This window comes from Salvelinus namaycush, chromosome 12 (genome assembly GCF_016432855.1).
Source record: "Salvelinus namaycush isolate Seneca chromosome 12, SaNama_1.0, whole genome shotgun sequence".
NCBI lineage: Eukaryota > Metazoa > Chordata > Actinopteri > Salmoniformes > Salmonidae > Salvelinus > Salvelinus namaycush.
The window spans coordinates 775,120-795,919 of record NC_052318.1 but is presented as its reverse complement, the minus strand read 5'-3'; the positions used below and the strand labels follow the sequence as shown (position 1 = coordinate 795,919).

The window sequence follows — 20,800 nt, the reverse complement described above, 5'->3', positions numbered from 1 at the left end:
ATTGACTACCGGTCTGTGAATACCTGTCTGTGCATTGACTACCGGTCTGTGAATACCTGTCTGTGCATTGACTACCGGTCTGTGAATACCTGTCTGTGCATTGACTACCGGTCTGTGAATACCTGTCTGTGCATTGACTACCGGTCTGTGAATACCTGTCTGTGCATTGACTACCGGTCTGTGAATACCTGTCTGTGCATTGACTACCGGTCTGTGAATACCTGTCTGTGCATTGACTACCGGTCTGTGAATACCTGTCTGTGCATTGACTACCGGTCTGTGAATACCTGTCTGTGCATTGACTACTGCCACAGCTTTTATTTTATTCCTAATGTTCTCTCTTCCTCGTGTGTGTGTGTGTGTGTGTGTGTGCTCTCGCAGTAATTCCTGTAAATGGAGTCTGTCACTCAAAGGGATTTGAACACCATTGTTTTTTAAGAGCAGTAGGGACATCCCCATTGACCTCCTGGTGGTCTTAATCTGTACTGAGGCTGATCCCCTTCAGAGGAACACGATGTATAGTATCAACCTATCACATTGGCTGAGGTCTTTGTTTATATAGAATGCCCAGATTTGATGTTGGTACTGAGGAGGATGAAAGAGAGAGCTGAATGGAGAGAGAGAGAGAGAAAGGGAGCGCTGGGATGTTTGGCGTGTTCTCCAGGTCCAGTGTTCTGACTCCGTGCTCGTCGGGGGTGGGGGGGGCTTTCAGAACAGCAGTGACGAAGCAAAAAATGTGTTGTTGGCTCGTCCGGTCACAGCTGTACAGCAGACACTGTTCTTCCTGGCTTTGCCTGCTGGGACAGAGCGTTTCTCTCCCTCTCTCCTTCAATCTATCCTGATTTGTATGTGGAAGTGGATAGTATCATCCTCAGATGGGCCGAGGGAGAGAGACTAATAACAAATGAATTGGCAGACTTTTGTTTGCCTCTTGTGTCTGTCTGCCCGGTTGGTTTATGTTTTGTCTTTTTGCTCTGCTGCTGTGACTGGTCTAGTCCGGTATGGTAGAGGTCTGATTTATTCATCCCGCTCCTCCCCACTTCCCCCAGCTTTTCATACCGCACCTGCCCACACCCGCTGGGCTTTCTGTCCCGACTCCCGCCCGCTACCACAAGAACCTGTCCCGATCGGTATTACTGGGCTATATCAGGCAATGCGCTAGACCTGCTGTAGTGTGAAGAGGGCAGAGTCGGGGAGACTAAACACCTCCTCTTGAGCTACCTTTTTATAGCCTACCCTTTTTTTTAGGAGTGGGAAGATTTTCAGAAAATGACAAATATGGGTGATCAACATTTGCCAAGAAATAAATGTAGTAAACTATAGCGTTATCCTATTTATGAAGTTAATTTCCATGGAAAGATGAAGTCCATGTGTTTCTCCGTGCAGGCAGCTACACCCTACTCTATTTAATTGGACCACACACACACACACACACACCTAATGGCTACTGAAGTAGCAAGAATGACAACAGTGACACTTTAACATTCTCCTGAGCTACGTTTTGCATATAGGATATAGCCTATATATTTTTTAGGAGGACGATTTGCATGCAGAGATAAATGGGTTATCAATTATTATTGAAAAATGAGAATGCACCGTGGTAGCCTGTGTGAGCAACGCGCCTGTTCCCCCTTTTTTGTTTTTCAATGGCGATCACATTTTTTGGGGGGGGGATTGCGCACTAAACACGTTGGATTACGTAATGAAAAAAAGATGTGATTTCAGAATGTATTATGTAGCATTGATACAATGACCCTGTCGGTTTGATCGAGGCGCGGTTCTGTTATGAGTTTTTATAGTGCAGTATTAATGGGACGGGAGCCTGCGCCAGCCGCCGCTTGTTGGCCCATTTACCGCGAAAGTACACTGCATGCTGGGAAGACTGACGAGGGAGTGCTGAACAGAGCAGGAATATACTCCATAACAACGTCCAGCTACTAAATGTTGCCAACTCATCCACTACAGAGTGAGTTGTGCAGGAAGAAGATAAAATGAACAGAGAGACTGCTGGAATATTCCCTGCCTGCCTGTGTTTTGTGCGTGTTGGCTAGTTCCTGCCCCCTCCTTGAGCCTGGCCTTACATCTCTGTGAGAGGGTGCTATGTAGCCATTCCTTATACAGTAATTTATAGCTCTGGTCTGACACTTCTCTGTGTAGTGGTTGGGAGAATGCCAAGAGTGTGCAAAGCTGTCAAGGCAAAGGGTGGCTTACTTTGAAGAATCACAAATATAAAATCTGTTTTGATTTAACACTTTTCCCCCCCCCCATATGGGTTATTTTAAAGTTTTGAAAAACCTTTGAATGAGTAGGTGTCCAAACTTTTGACTGGTACTGTATGTCAGCGCTCCAGTTTAACATGATAATGGCCACACTTCGTCTGCTGGACCCCATGTCCCTGTACCATCTGTAACCCAAAGCCAAGGGAGAGGCCACCCCACGTCCCTGTACCATCTGTAACCCAAAGCCAAGGGAGAGGCCACCCCACGTCCCTGTACCATCTGTAACCCAAAGCCAAGGGAGAGGCCACCCCACGTCCCTGTACCATCTGTAACCCAAAGCCAAGGGAGAGGCCACCCCATGTCCCTGTACCATCTGTAACCCAAAGCCAAGGGAGAGGCCACCCCATGTCCCTGTACCATCTGTAACCCAAAGCCAAGGGAGAGGCCACCCCATGTCCCTGTACCATCTGTAACCCAAAGCCAAGGGAGAGGCCACCCCACGTCCCTGTACCATCTGTAACCCAAAGCCAAGGGAGAGGCCACCCCACGTCCCTGTACCATCTGTAACCCAAAGCCAAGGGAGAGGCCACCCCATGTCCCTGTACCATCTGTAACCCAAAGCCAAGGGAGAGGCCACCCCATGTCCCTGTACCATCTGTAACCCAAAGCCAAGGGAGAGGCCACCCCACGTCCCTGTACCATCTGTAACCCAAAGCCAAGGGAGAGGCCACCCCATGTCCCTGTACCATCTGTAACCCAAAGCCAAGGGAGAGGCCACCCCACGTCCCTGTACCATCTGTAACCCAAAGCCAAGGGAGAGGCCACCCCATGTCCCTGTACCATCTGTAACCCAAAGCCAAGGGAGAGGCCACCCCATGTCCCTGTACCATCTGTAACCCAAAGCCAAGGGAGAGGCCACCCCATGTCCCTGTACCATCTGTAACCCAAAGCCAAGGGAGAGGCCACCCCACGTCCCTGTACCATCTGTAACCCAAAGCCAAGGGAGAGGCCACCCCACGTCCCTGTACCATCTGTAACCCAAAGCCAAGGGAGAGGCCACCCCACGTCCCTGTACCATCTGTAACCCAAAGCCAAGGGAGAGGCCACCCCATGTCCCTGTACCATCTGTAACCCAAAGCCAAGGGAGAGGCCACCCCATGTCCCTGTACCATCTGTAATCCAAAGCCAAGGGAGAGGCCACCCCATGTCCCTGTACCATCTGTAACCCAAAGCCAAGGGAGAGGCCACCCCATGTCCCTGTACCATCTGTAACCCAAAGCCAAGGGAGAGGCCACCCCACGTCCCTGTACCATCTGTAACCCAAAGCCAAGGGAGAGGCCACCCCACGTCCCTGTACCATCTGTAACCCAAAGCCAAGGGAGAGGCCACCCCACGTCCCTGTACCATCTGTAACCCAAAGCCAAGGGAGAGGCCACCCCACGTCCCTGTACCATCTGTAACCCAAAGCCAAGGGAGAGGCCACCCCATGTCCCTGTACCATCTGTAACCCAAAGCCAAGGGAGAGGCCACCCCACGTCCCTGTACCATCTGTAACCCAAAGCCAAGGGAGAGGCCACCCCATGTCCCTGTACCATCTGTAACCCAAAGCCAAGGGAGAGGCCACCCCACGTCCCTGTACCATCTGTAACCCAAAGCCAAGGGAGAGGCCACCCCACGTCCCTGTACCATCTGTAACCCAAAGCCAAGGGAGAGGCCACCCCATGTCCCTGTACCATCTGTAACCCAAAGCCAAGGGAGAGGCCACCCCATGTCCCTGTACCATCTGTAACCCAAAGCCAAGGGAGAGGCCACCCCACGTCCCTGTACCATCTGTAACCCAAAGCCAAGGGAGAGGCCACCCCACGTCCCTGTACCATCTGTAACCCAAAGCCAAGGGAGAGGCCACCCCATGTCCCTGTACCATCTGTAACCCAAAGCCAAGGGAGAGGCCACCCCATGTCCCTGTACCATCTGTAACCCAAAGCCAAGGGAGAGGCCACCCCATGTCCCTGTACCATCTGTAACCCAAAGCCAAGGGAGAGGCCACCCCATGTCCCTGTACCATCTGTAACCCAAAGCCAAGGGAGAGGCCACCCCACGTCCCTGTACCATCTGTAACCCAAAGCCAAGGGAGAGGCCACCCCACGTCCCTGTACCATCTGTAACCCAAAGCCAAGGGAGAGGCCACCCCATGTCCCTGTACCATCTGTAAGCCAAGGGAGCCCCCCCCCCCACCTTTGTTAACAAGGTCATGTACATGTCATACCAACGTAGCAGGTGTCCACGCCTACTGGACACCTACTGGACACCTGTTAGTACTGGCACGGGTGGAGGAGGTGTTAGTACTGGCACGGGTGGAGGAGGTGTTAGTACTGGCACGGGGGGAGGAGGTGTTAGTACTGGCACGGGTGGAGGAGGTGTTAGTACTGGCACGGGGGGAGGAGGTGTTAGTACTGGCACGGGGGGAGGAGGTGTTAGTACTGGCACGGGGGGAGGAGGTGTTAGTACTGGCACGGGGGGAGGAGGTGTTAGTACGGGGAGGAGGTGTTAGTACTGGCACGGTCTGTTACATGTCATAACCAGCCTGACCAGTGGACTATGGTTTTCGGTTCTGTGTTGGGTTGGTGGCAGTAAAGGCAGATGTCCCCTCTGGATTCACATGGCAGGAGGACGTCTACATGAAAAGCCATCTCGGGGGGGGGGCTTGTCACTTTCACACGGCTGATAATGTTGTGGTGATGAAGCACAATGACCGTACTGCCATTTTGATTCTTGTCTGATATGAATCACTTGCTGGTATGCAGCACACTGAGTAAAGATCGTCATGTTGATGTGTCTGGTCTGGCTGTGGTGCAGACTCTACAGAGGGTCCTCTCGTCTCGTCCCCAGTGTGTCTGAGCCAAGGCAGTGGTGGATAGATGAAGGTGGGCGGGCACCTGCTGCTGAGGAGACAGCTGGAATGGAGAGAGGAAGGAGAGATGAATGAAGACAGGATTTTATCCTCCTGCTGCTTCCACAGTTTTCCCTCTGTGGATTTTCAGGGACAATCCCCCCGATTTAGCCCTCAGAAAGAACCAACTATGGAGTTAAATGGAGTCTGATATTTCAATAATTAAATGTTGCATTTCATCATATTTGCATAATGAAATATATAATGAAACTCGTTTTGCTCTCACGGCTTCCCTGCAGACCTTTTATACGAGTGTTCAGGCAAACGATCAGTGATACATTGTAACCACTGCATGAACAACCATGGTCAGAAAGTGTTTCCTTGCAAGAGTATAATCTACCAAACCTGAATGATTGTAAAATGACTAGATAGACGAGGAAGGGTAATCCAATTGATGGAAATTGATAGTAAAAAATAGTTCCATGCCATTGTTTTTTTCTTCTTCTTCGCGTAGCTACACCCTTAGTCACCTTTTTATAAAAACAAATGCTTACCTTTTAAAAATATATATATTTAAAAAATAAACAGGTTTTGTTATGAAGAACTTGAGGATCACGGTTCTCATTCTTCTCATTGATGAAGGGCTTGACCAGCTTCCCCGTTAGGTGACCTGCTGGGTGTGTTGGTGGTACCAGCTTCCCCGTTAGGTGACCTGCTGGGTGTGTTGGTGGTACCAGCTTCCCCGTTAGGGGACCTGCTGGGTGTGTTGGTGGTGCCAGCTTCCCCGTTAGGTGACCTGCTGGGTGTGTTGGTGGTACCAGCTTCCTCGTCAGGGGACCTGCTGGGTGTGTTGGTGGTGCCAGCTTCCCCGTTAGGTGACCTGCTGGGTGTGTTGGTGGTGCCAGCTTCCCCGTTAGGTGACCTGCTGGGTGTGTTGGTGGTACCAACTCCCATTTTAGGTGAACTGCTGGGTGTGTTGGAGGTGTAGTGACCGTAGCCCAGCAGTGGCCAATCCCGTCCTTCTTTCCTCTGTTTGCTGAAGACTGTGTAGCACCCTGTGTCAAAGACTGCAGACCCTGGCTGGCATCGTGCTGAGTAAATGTTTGACATTCGACCGTAACAGAATGTAATTGTAATAGAGGAAAAAGATTTTGGTGCTTTATTGCCAAACTTCATAACCAAACAATAGCTCGTCCTATATATTCTATAATATATATTATTATTATTTTCTATGACCCAGAACAGGGAAGGTATTATATTTTGAGGGGTTATGGGCTTGAAAGATTTTGCCTGTCCTGCGCCACACCACATCTCTCCTCCTGTTGTCTGCATATTCACCCTCCACCACGACCACGTCGCAACGCAAATGGTGCTCTACTACCTATTTAGTGCACTACTTTCTATGGGATCTGGTCAAAAGTTAGTGCACTATAAAGGGATAGGGTCCTATTTGGGACTTGGAATCCATCTGAAGCGGAGGTCTTTCACCTAATTTATTATCTAAGGTCGATCGCGGTCAATGTTTCATCTGCTACGTGACGCCTGTGAACGCTCTTCCTCCGCTGAGATGGCAGATTACCATGCACCACCCTATGACACACAGATGCTCGCGTAGGATCTGGAAAGAGACTCATGAGAAGGGAGTTATTGACCTTTTCCTGGGCGAGTGACAATTTTTTGATTGAAGCCCCTGTTCCTAGTGCTTTCTCTTTTGACCTGGTAAAGTGGTGTGCTGTACTGTTTTTTTTTTGTTATGATGTGAATGTGTGCTGAGATGTCACCTGCTTGTCTACCTGTCTTCCAGGGTGAAGAGGGGCCCCCTAGTCTGGAGTACATCCAAGCCAAGGACCTGTTCCCCCCGAAGGAGCTGGTCAGTGAGGACGACAACCTGCAGGTGGGTGACTGAGAACACACACACACCAGGTAGAGTAGACAAAGCCCACACACAATAGGATAGAATTGGAAACATCTCATCTCTACAGTGAGCGATTTCTCTCTAGAGAGATCTTCCTATGGGAATCTGCTGTGCGTGAGATGAGGCTGTGGCTCTGTAGAACCTCCGCTTGCTCATACTGTAGGTTCTGCAATACCAAGTCCTATAGGAAGGGTTGTAGTACACGAACTACACTGTTCTCTAGAGTGGAGAGGTGTGGTCTTCATATTTACAACCACCAAAAGAAAGTTGATTTATTTAACTAGGCAAGTCGGTTAAGAACGATTTTTATGTTATTTACAACGACGGCCTACACCGGCCAGACACTGGGCCAAATGTCCGTCGCCCTATGGGACTCCCAATCACGGCCGGTTGTGATACAGCCTGGATTCGAACCAGGGTGTCTGTAGTGACGCCTCTAGCACTGAGATGCAGTGCCTTAGACTGCTGAGCCACTCGGGAGCCCCTACCCTACTGATATTTTTTTATTTTGTTTATTTTTGTGTGTGTGTGTATATATTATTTTTATTTATTATTATTATTTTTTTGCATTAACCAGAACAATTCTAATCAGGTCAAATTCAATTTTTTCCCAACCAGATTAAATACTACTAAGGAGATGTAAATGGAATGCGTCTAACCTTACCCTCAGAGCAGTGCTCCACAGTTACCCCGGGTTACCACTTCACGACGGAGAAAGGGCTTTAGAACTCAGTCAATTAGACTGGTTGTGGATTAAGCTAGGCAGGTGGCCGTGACATGGCTGGGTCTGGCTGGGTGAGAGACGGCTAGCTGCGGTGGCAGTGGGCCAGTCTATGAGCTCATCTGTAATCCTGTTTGAAATTAGAAGACTGCATTCCGGAGTAGCTCCCCGGAGAACTGGAAGAGAGGCTGCTATTGTTAAGTTGGTACTGCAGGAAAAGGTGTCTGGGCTCAACACGTAATCAGGAAAGGGGGATACCTAGTCAGTTGTCCAACTGAAATGTGTCTTCCGCATTTAACCCAGCCCCTCTGAATCAGAGAGGTGTGGAGGGCTGCCTTAATCGCCATCCACGTCATCGGCGCCCGGGGAACAGTGGGATAACTGATTTGTTCAGGGGCAGAACGACAGATTTTTAACCTTGTCAGCTCGGGGATTCGATCCAGCAACCTTTTGGTTACTGGCCCAATGCTCTAACCACTAGGCTACCTACCGCCCCTACACTCTAACCACTAGGCTACCTACCGCCCCTACACTCTAACCACTAGGCTACCTGCAGACCAGGGAGAGGGTAGAGTAGAGGATAAAATCAAACTTTTATCTAAAGCATTTAAAATTGTAAAACACTTTTATAAAAATGCTTTTTAATTTTTTAATTTAAACTTTTATTAACAAGGCAAGTCAGTTAAGAACAAATTCTTATTTACAATGACGGCCTACCCCGGACGACCGCCCTGTGGGACTCCCAATCATGGCCGTATAGAAAATAGTAAAAAATAAAGAAAAAAACTAACTTTTGACTCGTACTGTGTATCTCTCGCTCTCTGGGAAAAATACTGTGACAATGATGACATCCCCTTTTAGTGCAAGAGCTGAATGACTGCCTGACATTTCAGCCTGTTTTGGTGTGTTGGAGTTTTGGCCTGTCTGGTGACGTCACCAGGTGGTGAATTAGTTACTAGACCAATAACGAAGAGTTCTCAACCTCTTTGCCAATAATCGCTAGTTTTCAGTTTTCCCCTTTCCTACTGAGACAGTCCTAACAAAATTGTTTAGAAATGGCTCATTGCTGAGAAGCCATTTGTTTATTTTTGACCAAGTATTTTATTTTTTATTTTTTTTTTTAACAATCACAGTAAAATACTTAATTGTTAACCAGAAATGATTTGATATTGATAAAAAATGGCTTGCCATAATGTAAAAATATATCAGACAGCATAAGCATAAAAAGGCCAACATTTCATTATATATTTCTACTACATTTGATTAACTTATTTTATACAATCTGTGTTTTACTAAAACCTGATATTTCATATAGGCATATTTAAAATTAGTTTTTGGGGATCCTATACTGTCTGCCTGAAGATCGGGGAGTGGTGGTTTCCTAGCGACCACCTTGGGAGTCATTTCCCCCTGGAACTCCTTCCACAACAGACAGACATTAGACTTTAATACTTCCTTCTGCTGAGCAATCTCCAGTCAACCATGTCTGTTTTCTCCCTAGATGTTCATTTCCTTACAGGGACCTACAGAGGCAGTGTTCGCAATAATTACATGAATGCCTTGATATCAAGAGACTCCAATACTTTTTCTTTTTAAATGGGTGCATAGTTTGATTGTTAATTGTTAGGTCAGCCTCGGGGAACCTCCTCCATTCTAGAGTGTTAAACAAAACACATTCTAGAGTGTTAAACAAAACACATTCTAGAGTGTTAAACAAAACACATTCTAGAGTGTTAAACAAAACACATTCTAACATGTTACTGTTCATGTCACATATGATATGAGGGGGGGGGGGGGCATTTTTATCCATCAGCATTTTAATGATGCTCTCCCGTTTCACCTTGAAATTATATGACCTCTTTTCTTTGGCTACTTCTGAGTCTCTCTTTTTAAAAATGTTTTATAGAATGCCGTAGAATTAAACAATCACTCTTTTTGGATGGTGTCAAAACACACGCAGCATTACCGACCTTCATAAAAAGCATGGTACTGTGTAATTTGAGGTGTTCTCAGCTGCTCACTGTAAAAGTCCCAGTTATTTATTCTGTAATTTCTCTGTTAATGACCTTTATTCTTTATTTGACTCTGATCTGTCTGGATGCCTAGTCACTTTACCCTGGTTTAATGTACATACAGTATCTACCTCAAGTACCTCTCCACATTGATCTGGTACTTCCTGTATATAGCTCCACATTGATCTGGTACTTCCTGTATATAGCTCCACATTGATCTGGTACTTCCTGTATATAGCTACACATTGATCTGGTACTGGTACTTCCTGTATATAGCTACACATTGATCTGGTACTGGTACTCCCTGTATATAGCTCCACATTGATCTGGTACTTCCTGTATATAGCTACACATTGATCTGGTACTGGTACTCCCTGTATATAGCTCCACATTGATCTGGTACTTCCTGTATATAGCTCCACATTGATCTGGTTCTGGTACTCCCTGTATATAGCTCCACATTGATCTGCCACTCCCTGTATATAGCTCCACATTGATCTGCTACTCCCTGTATATAGCTCCACATTGATCTGGTACTGGTACTCCCTGTATATAGCTCCACATTGATCTGGTACTGGTACTTCCTGTATATAGCTCCACATTGATCTGGTACTGGTACTTCCTGTATATAGCTCCACATTGATCTGGTACGTCCTGTATATAGCTCCACATTGACCTGGTACTGGTACTTCCTGTATATAGCTCCACATTGATCTGGTACTCCCTGTATATAGCTCCACATTGATCTGGTACTTCCTGTATATAGCTCCACATTGATCTGGTACTGGTACTCCCTGTATATAGCTCCACATTGATCTGGTACTCCCTGTATATAGCTCCACATTGATCTGGTACTGGTACTCCCTGTATATAGCTACACATTGATCTGGTACTGGTACTCCCTGTATATAGATCCACATTGATCTGGTACTGCTACTCCCTGTATATAGCTCCACATTGATCTGGTACTGGTACTCCCTGTATATAGCTCCACATTGATCTGCTACTCCCTGTATATAGCTCCACATTGATCTGCTACTCCCTGTATATAGCTCCACATTGATCTGGTACTGGTACTCCCTGTATATAGCTCCACATTGATCTGCTACTCCCTGTATATAGCTCCACATTGATCTGCTACTTCCTGTATATAGCTCCACATTGATCTGGTACTGGTACTCCCTGTATATAGCTCCACATTGATCTGGTACTCCCTGTATATAGCTCCACATTGATCTGGTACTGGTACTCCCTGTATATAGCTACACATTGATCTGGTACTGGTACTCCCTGTATATAGCTACACATTGATCTGGTACTTCCTGTATATAGCTCCACATTGATCTGGTACTTCCTGTATATAGCTCCACATTGATCTGGTACGTCCTGTATATAGCTCCACATTGACCTGGTACTGGTACTTCCTGTATATAGCTCCATTATTGTGTGTGGTATTTAATCGGGTGGCAGGTAGCCTAGTGGTTAGAGTTTTGGGCCAGTAACCGAAAGGTTGCTAGATCGAATCCCTGAGCTGACAAGGTAAAAATCTTTCGTTCTGCTCCTGCATCGTTGGGAAAAGTTCGTAAGCAAGCATTTCACTGTAAAATCTAGTACACCGGTTGTATTTGGCGCATAGGATAAATAAAATGTAATTTTGAAAGGTTTCTTCTAGAGGCCTCCCCGCCTCGGGCCCTGAGCAGAAACAACCCTAGCCACTAGTTACTTGTGGAGATCTGAGAGGATTGGAAAGACCTCTCAACACACTGCCAAAATCTGCATCCCAATGTACCCTATTCCCTATGTAGTGCACTACTTTCTATGGGCCCTGGTCAAAACTAGTGCACTACATAGGGAATAGGGTGCCATTTGGGACTTTTGCCTCTTGTCTTGTTAAAGGAAGTCTCCGGGCTCTCGCCTGTCTTGCTGACTTTTTGATCCTGTCTTTGATGGGCTCCTGCGTGGCCGCACAGACCTCTCTTGTTGGAGCTGTAGCCCATGAAAAATGCATGTTCTCTAGGGGTATGGTATTCCCTTCAAACCTGCTGCAATCTACTTGGAGTGATGCACTGTAGCTTCTAATAGACAAGGAGCGCCTGGCTATAGACTGGATGAATACTCTTACTGCTCTGTGGGACTGTCTTACTGCTCTGTGGGACTGTCTTACTGCTCTGTGGGACTGTCTTACTGCTCTGTGGGACTGTCTTACTGCTCTGTGGTTGGTTGAGAAAATGGATTTGTGTCCGTGTGTCATCGAATATTGCCTGTAGATAGGCAGACACAGGGAGGCCGACTGAGCGGGTGACAAATAGGCTTCCTGGTGAAGTGGTTTATGAGCTGTTTGGGTCCGTCTGCCACGTGCTCTTCCAAGTGTGTCTGTCTCCCCACAGCTGTCCCACAAGAGGATCCTCATACCCATTTTGTTTTATTCAAGTCACCCTCTCTCCTTTTTAGGCATCGGTTTAGTCGCTCCCTCTCTCGTTTATCACTCCCTCTGTCCTCATCGTCTCTTGTTCTTTTTTTTCCCTCTTTCCCTCTCTGTTTCTCTCTGTACCATTTCAGACAGTCATTCCCATGATAGTACCACACTGCCAACTGATGTCTTTTAAAGGCACAGGCAGACCAGTAGGATTGCCGGCTGTAATTTGCAAACCGACTACGGCCCCCTTAACTGGGGCTTATTGCAAGCTAATTAGACATCCCCCGTCTAGACTCAGCGACAGTATTGTCACATTTGGAAAGTATTCAGACCCCTTTACTTTTCCCACATTTTATTACGTAACAGACTTATTCTAAAATGGATTAATTAAATGAAAAATCCTCATCAATCCACAGATGATATCCCATAATGATGAAATGAAACCAGATTTTAAGAAATGTTTGCAAATGTATTAAACATAAAAAACATACATTTTTATTTACATAAGTATTCAGACCGTTTGCTATGTGACTCGAAATTGAGCTCGGTTGCATCTTGTTTTCATTGATCACCCTTGAGGTGATGATTGTAGTCCACCTGTGGTAAATTCAATTGATTGGACATGATTTGGAAAGGCACACACCTGTCTATATAATGTCCCACAGTTGACAGTGCATGTCAGAGCATAAACCAAGCCATGAGGTCGAAGGAGTTGTCCATAGAGCTCCGAGACAGAAATGTGTCAAGGCACAGATCTGGGGAAGGGTACCAAAACATTTCTGCTGCATTGAAGATCGCCAAGAACACAGTGGCCTCCATCATTCTTAAATAGAGGAAGTTTGGAACCACCAAGACTCTTCCTGGAGCTGTCTGCCCGACCAAACTGAGCAATCGGGGTAGAAGGGCCTTGGTCAGGGAGGTGACCAAGAATCGGACGGTCACTCTGACAGAGCTCCAGAGTTCCTCTGTGGAGATGGGAAAACCTTTCAGAAGGACAACCATCCCTGCAGCCCTCCACCAATCAGGCATTTATGGTAGAGCGGCCAGACAGAAGCCACTCCTCAGTAAAAGGCACATGACAGCCCACTTGGAGTGTGCCAAAAGGCGCCTGAAGGACTCTCAGACCATGAGAAACAAGATTGTCTGGTCTGATGAAACCAACATTGAACTTTTTGCCCTGAATGCCAAGTGTCACGTCTGTGGGAAACCTGTCACCATCCCTACAGTGAAGCATGGTGGTGGTGGCATCATCATTTTGTGGGGATGTTTGTCAGGGTTGAGGGAAAGATGAACGGAGCAAATGAGAGAGATCCTTGATGAAAACCTGCTTAGGACCTCAGGCTGGGGCAAAGGTTCACCTTCCAACAGGACAACGACCCTAAGCACACAGCCAAGACAACGTAGGAGTGGCTTCGGGAATTGTCTCTGAATATCCTTGAGTGACCCAGCCAGAGCCCGGACTTAAACCCCATCGAACATCTCTGGAGTGACCTGAAAACAGCTGTGCAGATGTGCAGAGAAGAATGGGAGAAACTCCCCAAATACAGATGTGCCAAGCTTGTAGCGTCATACCCAAGAAGACTCGATGCTTCAACAAAGTACTGAGTAAAGGTCTGAATACTTATGTAAATGTGATTATTATAATTTTTTTAAGAATAGCTAAAAATTCAAAACTGTTTTTAATTTGTCATTATGGGGTATTGTGTGTAGATTGACGAGGGGAGGTGGGGGAAAAACGATGTAAACCTTTTTAGAATAAAAATGTAACGTAACAAAAATGTGGAAAAATACACTGTATATAAAATACATAATACACAGTAAAATCACATTTGATTGCACTGGGGCTTTAACGCCGTCACGGCCTCTATCCAATCCGAAGCCTGCAAAAAGAAAATGGGGGGAGGGGAAAAAAGTGACATCATCTCTCCTTCCTGTGACCCGTTTCTCTGATCATTCATTTCATCAGAGAGAAGGGAGCTTATGAGAATCCTAATGAATAGCCTAGATTATGAAATAACAAACTGTATTTTTTTATTTTCTCTTCTCCAGTGCAGACACACAGTATTTCTCTTGCGGTCCCCAGGCCCAGACACATGCTTCTGTTGCTCAGTCGGTTTCTGTACTGTACACTCTAGGCTACAGTTTTCCCAGCCCTGTGTTGGCTAATGATGTTGTTTCAAGTGTACCTGCTCTTCAGACATCTCCCCTGTTTTGCTGTGTATTTCCAAACTCTAAAAGTAGGATCTACTGGGGCGACTCAGCACATTCTGGCTGTAATGAGGCAATGCAGTATTACGTGTCTCTAGGCAACAGTGTTATGATGCGTATCTAAAATTAGGTATCGTTATAATTGAGGTGTTCTAGTCTCTGATGAATTCTCACAGCATAACAACAATAAACCACTTTTCGCTCGCCGAGAAGGTCCCGGCACACGGCGTCACAAAAGACGTTATAAGGTCCCGGCACACGGTGTCACAAACAACGTTATAAGGTCCCTGCACACGGCGTCACAAACGACGTTATAAGGTCCCTGCACACGGCGTCACAAACAACGTTATAAGGTCCCGGCACACGGTGTCACAAACAACGTTATAAGGTCCCGGCACACGGTGTCACAAACAACGTTATAAGGTCCCTGCACACGGCGTCACAAACGACGTTATAAGGTCCCTGCACACGGCGTCACAAACAACGTTATAAGGTCCCGGCACACGGTGTCACAAACGACGTTATAAGGTCCCGGCACACGGTGTCACAAACGACGTTATAAGGTCCCGGCACACGGTGTCACAAACGACGTTATAAGGTCCCGGCACACGGTGTCACAAACAACGTTATAAGGTCCCGGCACACGGTGTCACAAACGACGTTATAAGGTCCCGGCACACGGTGTCACAAACGACGTTATAAGGTCCCGGCACACGGCGTCACAAACGACGTTATAAGGTCCCGGCACACGGCGTCACAAACAACGTTATAAGGTCCCGGCACACGGCGTCACAAACAACGTTATAAGGTCCCGGCACACGGCGTCACAAACGACGTTATAAGGTCCCGGCACACGGCGTCACAAATGACGTTATAAGGTCCCGGCACACGGCGTCACAAACGACGTTATAAGGTCCCGGCACACGGCGTCACAAACGACGTTATAAGGTCCCGGCACACGGCTTCACAAACGACGTTATAAGGTCCCGGCACACGGCGTCACAAACGACGTTATAAGGTCCCGGCACACGGCGTCACAAATACTTGAGTGGGGAAAAAAAGATCTAAGTATTGGTTGGAGATGTTCTTCAATTCACCAGATACACACACACACACACACACACACACACAGTAATAATACGTCTCCCACTTTGCTTTACAGACCTGATAGTGACACCGGCGAACAAGACCAGAGATTTGTTCCAGCCGGAGGAAAATGTGATCTCACGATTTCATCTCATTTAGACGTCACTCTGTAAAACATCCCTCACAGCTAAGATGTTTCTCAGCTGTCGCCTCTCGCCAGTTTAATGAAAACACGAACATGGGCATAATTTGTCACCGTCACTATTAAATCATTCTCAGTAAAGTACGAATAAATGTTGAATTGACGGAAGAGTTCAAGCTAATATTAATATTTTTTTGAGAGGGGGGACTGCACCTCGTTAATGGGCTTCCTGTTTTAGAACAGGGTTTCCCTAACTCTGTCCTGGCGCCCCCCCCCCCAAAAGTTTTTGACCTAGCACTACACAGCTGAAACAAATAATCAATGTTTTTTTGATGATGAGTTGCATATTTGAATGTCGTGCTGAAACAGGGTGATAAAACCGTTAAAACCGAGTCTGGGGAAACCCTGAGTTTAGACGACGTGAGCCATCAATTTGAGTTTGGGCACAGTCAGCTTCCTCTGTTTTAGTCTCCTTCCCTCTTCCCCCCCCCTCCCTCCCCGATCCCTCTCCCCACCTGGTTGGGTTTTTAAGCAGCTAAATGGCTGCTTCTGAAGGAAATGAAGAATGTGTTGTATTATATTGTGACGGAAACCAATTATCTTTTAGGGTTCTTGTCCCTCCCTCAAGTCTCAAATCGCACCCTATTCCCTAAATAGTGCACTACTTTTTGACCAGAGCCCCTATTCCCTAAATAGTGCACTACTTTTTGACCAGAGCCCCTATTCCCTAAATAGTGCACTACTTTTTGACCAGAGCCCCTATTCCCTAAATAGTGCACTACTTTTTGACCAGAGCCCCTATTCCCTAAATAGTGCACTACTTTTTGACCAGAGCCCCTATTCCCTAAATAGTGCACTACTTTTTGACCAGAGCCCCTATTCCCTAAATAGTGCACTACTTTTTGACCAGAGCCCCTATTCCCTAAATAGTGCACTACTTTTTGACCAGAGCCCTTATGGGGAATAGGTTACCGTTTGGGATGCAGCTGAGCGCTGAGTCTAGGGGACTAATACAATGGCCACATAGCTGGAATGTTAATAGAAGGTTTGAGAGCCATCACAAACACAGTACCATCATCAGCCATGCGTACACACACACACACACACACACACACACACACACACACACACACACACACACACACACACACACAGCCTTCAACTTCCCTGCCATCCTGTTTAGCCTGTCGGCCTGCTCACTCAGGCTCAAAGACCAACCCACATGCTATCCTCTCTCACAGAGGTCCTTTTATGCTAGTACGGCTATGCGCTAATTGGGACTGCCACGAGCACATTTTATTTTCCACAAACTGTCCCATGTTCCAACCTCTGGTACACAGTTCTGGAAGGGTAAGCCAACCTCTGGTACACATTTCTGGAAGGGTAAGCCGACCTCTGGTACACAGTTCTGGAAGGGTAAGCCGACCTCTGGTACACAGTTCTGGAAGGGTAAGCCAACCTCTGGTACACAGTTCTGGAAGGGTAAGCCGACCTCTAGTACACAGTTCTGGAAGGCTAAGCCGACCTCTGGTACACAGTTCTGGAAGGCTAAGCCGACCTCTGGTACACAGTTCTGGAAGGGTAAGCCGACCTCTGGTACACAGTTCTGGAAGGGTAAGCCGACCTCTGGTACACAGTTCTGGAAGGGTAAGCCGACCTCTAGTACACAGTTCTGGAAGGGGAAGCCAACCTCTGGTACACAGTTCTGGAAGGGGAAGCCAGTTCTGGAAGGGGAAGCCAACCTCTGGTACACAGTTCTGGAAGGGTAAGCCGACCTCTGGTACACAGTTCTGGAAGGGTAAGCCAACCTCTGGTACACAGTTCTGGAAGGGGAAGCCGACCTCTGGTACACAGTTCTGGAAGGGTAAGCCGACCTCTGGTACACAGTTCTGGAAGGGTAAGCCGACCTCTAGTACACAGTTCTGGAAGGGGAAGCCAACCTCTGGTACACAGTTCTGGAAGGGGAAGCCAGTTCTGGAAGGGGAAGCCAACCTCTGGTACACAGTTCTGGAAGGGGAAGCCGACCTCTGGTACACAGTTCTGGAAGGGGAAGCCGACCTCTGGTACACAGTTCTGGAAGGGGAAGCCGACCTCTGGTACACAGTTCTGGAAGGGGAAGCCGACCTCTGGTACACAGTTCTGGAAGGGTAAGCCGACCTCTGGTACACAGTTCTGGAAGGGTAAGCCAACCTCTAGTACACAGTTCTGGAAGGGTAAGCCGACCTCTGGTACACAGTTCTGGAAGGGGAAGCCGACCTCTGGTACACAGTTCTGGAAGGGGAAGCCAACCTCTGGTGCACAGTTCTGGAAGGGGAAGCCAACCTCTGGTACACAGTTCTGGAAGGGTAAGCCGACCTCTGGTACACAGTTCTGGAAGGGTAAGCCGACCTCTGGTACACAGTTCTGGAAGGGTAAGCCAGTTCTGGAAGGCTAAGCCAACCTCTGGTACACAGTTCTGGAAGGGTAAGCCAGTTCTGGAAGGGGAAGCCAGTTCTGGAAGGGGAAGCCAGTTCTGGAAGGGGAAGCCAGTTCTGGAAGGGGAAGCCAGTTCTGGAAGGGGAAGCCAGTTCTGGAAGGGGAAGCCAGTTCTGAAAGGGGAAGCCAGTTCTGAAAGGGGAAGCCAACTTTGAATTATAATATGGAGCGACACAGTGTCTGACCACTGTGTAGAGTCGCTGCTCGGTGGCTTTCTGTTTGTAGTGAGGTATTACATCCCTAGGGATCTCTCCCCCCTCTCGCTCTCTCTCCCCTCTCGTTCGCTCTCTCTCCCCTCTCGCTCGCTCTCTCTCCCCTCTCGCTCGCTCGCTCTCTCTCCCCTCTCGCTCGCTCGCTCTCTCTCCCCTCTCGCTCGCTCGCTCTCTCTCCCCTCTCGCTCGCTCGCTCTCTCTCCCCTCTCGCTCGCTCGCTCTCTCTCCCCTCTCGCTCGCTCGCTCTCTCTCCCCTCTCGCTCGCTCGCTCTCTCCCCTCTCGCTCGCTCGCTCTCTCTCCCCGCTCGCTCGCTCGCTCTCTCTCCCCTCTCGCTCGCTCGCTCTCTCTCCCCTCTCGCTCGCTCGCTCTCTCTCCCCTCTCGCTCGCTCGCTCTCTCTCCCCTCTCGCTCGCTCGCTCTCTCTCCCCTCTCGCTCGCTCGCTCTCTCTCCCCTCTCGCTCGCTCGCTCTCTCTCCCCGCTCGCTCGCTCTCTCTCTCTCTCTCTCGCTCGCTCTCTCTCTCTCTCTCTCGCTCGCTCTCTCTCTCTCCCCTCTCGCTCGCTCTCTCTCTCTCCCCTCTCGCTCGCTCTCTCTCTCTCCCCTCTCGCTCGCTCTCTCTCTCTCCCCTCTCGCTCGCTCTCTCTCTCTCCCCTCTCGCTCGCTCTCTCTCTCTCCCCTCTCGCTCGCTCTCTCTCTCTCCCTTCTCGCTCTCTCTCCCTTCTCGCTCTCTCTCTCTCTCCCTTCTCGCTCTCTCTCTCTCTCCCTTCTCGCTCTCTCTCTCTCTCCCCTCTCGCTCTCTCTCTCTCCCCTCTCGCTCTCTCTCTCCCCTCTCGCTCTCTCTCTCTCCCCTCTCGCTCTCTCCCCTCTCGCTCTCTCGCTCTCTCCCCTCTCGCTCTCTCCGCTCTCTCTCTCCCCTCTCGCTCTCTCCGCTCTCTCTCTCCCTCTCGCTTTCTCTCCCTCTCGCTTTCTCTCCCTCTCGCTTTCTCTCCCTCTCGCTTTCTCTCCCTCTCGCTTTCTCTCCCTCTCGCTTTCTCTCTCCCCTCTCGCTCTCTCTCTCCCCTCTCGCTCTCTCTCTCCCCTCTCGCTCTCTCTCTCCCCTCTCGCTCTCTCTCTCCCCTCTCGCTCTCTCTCTCCCCTCTCGCTCTCTCTCTCCCCTCTCGCTCTCTCTCTCCCCTCTCGCTCTCTCTCTCTCCCCTCTCGCTCTCTCTCTCTCCCCTCTCGCTCTCGCTCTCTCCCCTCTCGCTCTCGCTCTCTCCCCTCTCGCTCTCGCTCTCTCCCCTCTTCGCTCTCTCCCCTCTCGCTCTCGCTCTCTCCCCTCTCGCTCTCGCTCTCATCCCCTCTCGCTCTCGCTCTCTCCCCTCTCGCTCTCTCCCCTCTCCGCTCTCGCTCTCTCCCCTCTCGCTCTCTCCCCTCTCGCTCTCTCCCCTCTCGCTCTCTCCCCTCTCGCCTCTCGCGCTCTCCCCTCTCGCTCTCTCCCCTCTCGCTCTCTCCCCTCTCGCTCTCGCTCTCTCCCCTCTCGCTCTCGCTCTCTCCGCTCTCTCTCCCCTCTCGCTCTCTCTCGCTCTCGCCTCTCGCTCTCTCCGCTCTCTCTCTCTCTCTCTCTCTCTCTCCCCTCTCGCTCTCTCTCTCCCCTCTCGCTCTCTCTCTCTCTCTCCCCTCTCGCTCTCTCTCTCCCCTCTCGCTCTCTCTCTCCCCTCTCGCTCTCTCGCTCTCTCTCCCTCTCTCTCTCTCTCTCGCTGTCTCCCCTCTCTCTCTCTCGCTGTCTCCTCTCTCTCTCCCTCTCTCTCTCTCCTCTCTCGCTCTCTCCCCTCTCGCTCTCTCCCCTCTCTCTCTCTCCTCTCTCGCTCTCTCCCCTCTCGCTCTCTCTCTCCCCTCTCGCTCTCTCTCTCCCCTCTCGCTCTCTCTCTCCCCTCTCGCTCTCTCTCTCCCCTCTCGCTCTCTCTCTCCCCTCTCGCTCTCTCTCTCCCCTCTCGCTCTCTCTCCCCTCTCGCTCTCTCTCCCCTCTCGCCCTCTCTCTCTCCCTCTCTCTTTCTCCTCTCTCGCTCTCTCCCTCTCGCCCTCTCTCTCTCCCCTCTCGCTCTCTCTCTCCCCTCTCGCTCTCTCTCTCCCCTCTCGCTCTCTCTCTCCCCTCTCGCTCTCTCTCTCCCCTCTCGCTCTCTCTCTCCCCTCTCGCTCTCTCTCTCCCCTCTCGCTCTCTCTCTCCCCTCTCGCTCTCTCTCTCCCCTCTCGCTCTCTCTCTCCCCTCTCGCTCTCTCTCTCTCCCCTCTCGCTCTCTCTCTCTCCCCTCTCGCTCTCTCTCTCTCCCCTCTCGCGCTCTCTCTCTCTCCCCTCTCGCGCTCTCTCTCTCTCCCCTCTCGCGCTCTCTCCCCTCTCGCGCTCTCTCTCTCTCCCCTCTCGCGCTCTCTCTCTCTCGCGCTCTCTCTCTCTCGCGCTCTCTCTCTCTCGCGCTCTCCCCTCTCGCGCTCTCCCCTCTCGCGCTCTCCCTCTCGCGCTCTCCCCTCTCGC

The 20,800-nt window shown here is 49.4% G+C and overlaps 1 long non-coding RNA gene across 2 annotated transcripts in view; it reads left to right on the top strand.

Moving 5' to 3' along the window:
* The window catches only part of LOC120056799, a 44,768-nt gene extending 37,710 nt beyond the window's left edge, over window positions 1–7,058 (top strand). Inside the window, exon 3 of one of the 2 annotated variants that reach the window (XR_005477833.1) lies at window positions 6,914–7,058. This is a non-coding gene — a long non-coding RNA (uncharacterized LOC120056799). The remainder of the gene's footprint in view (window positions 1–6,913) is intronic. The other variant, XR_005477832.1, reaches the window with a different exon arrangement.
* Window positions 7,059–20,800: the final 13,742 nt, after the last annotated feature.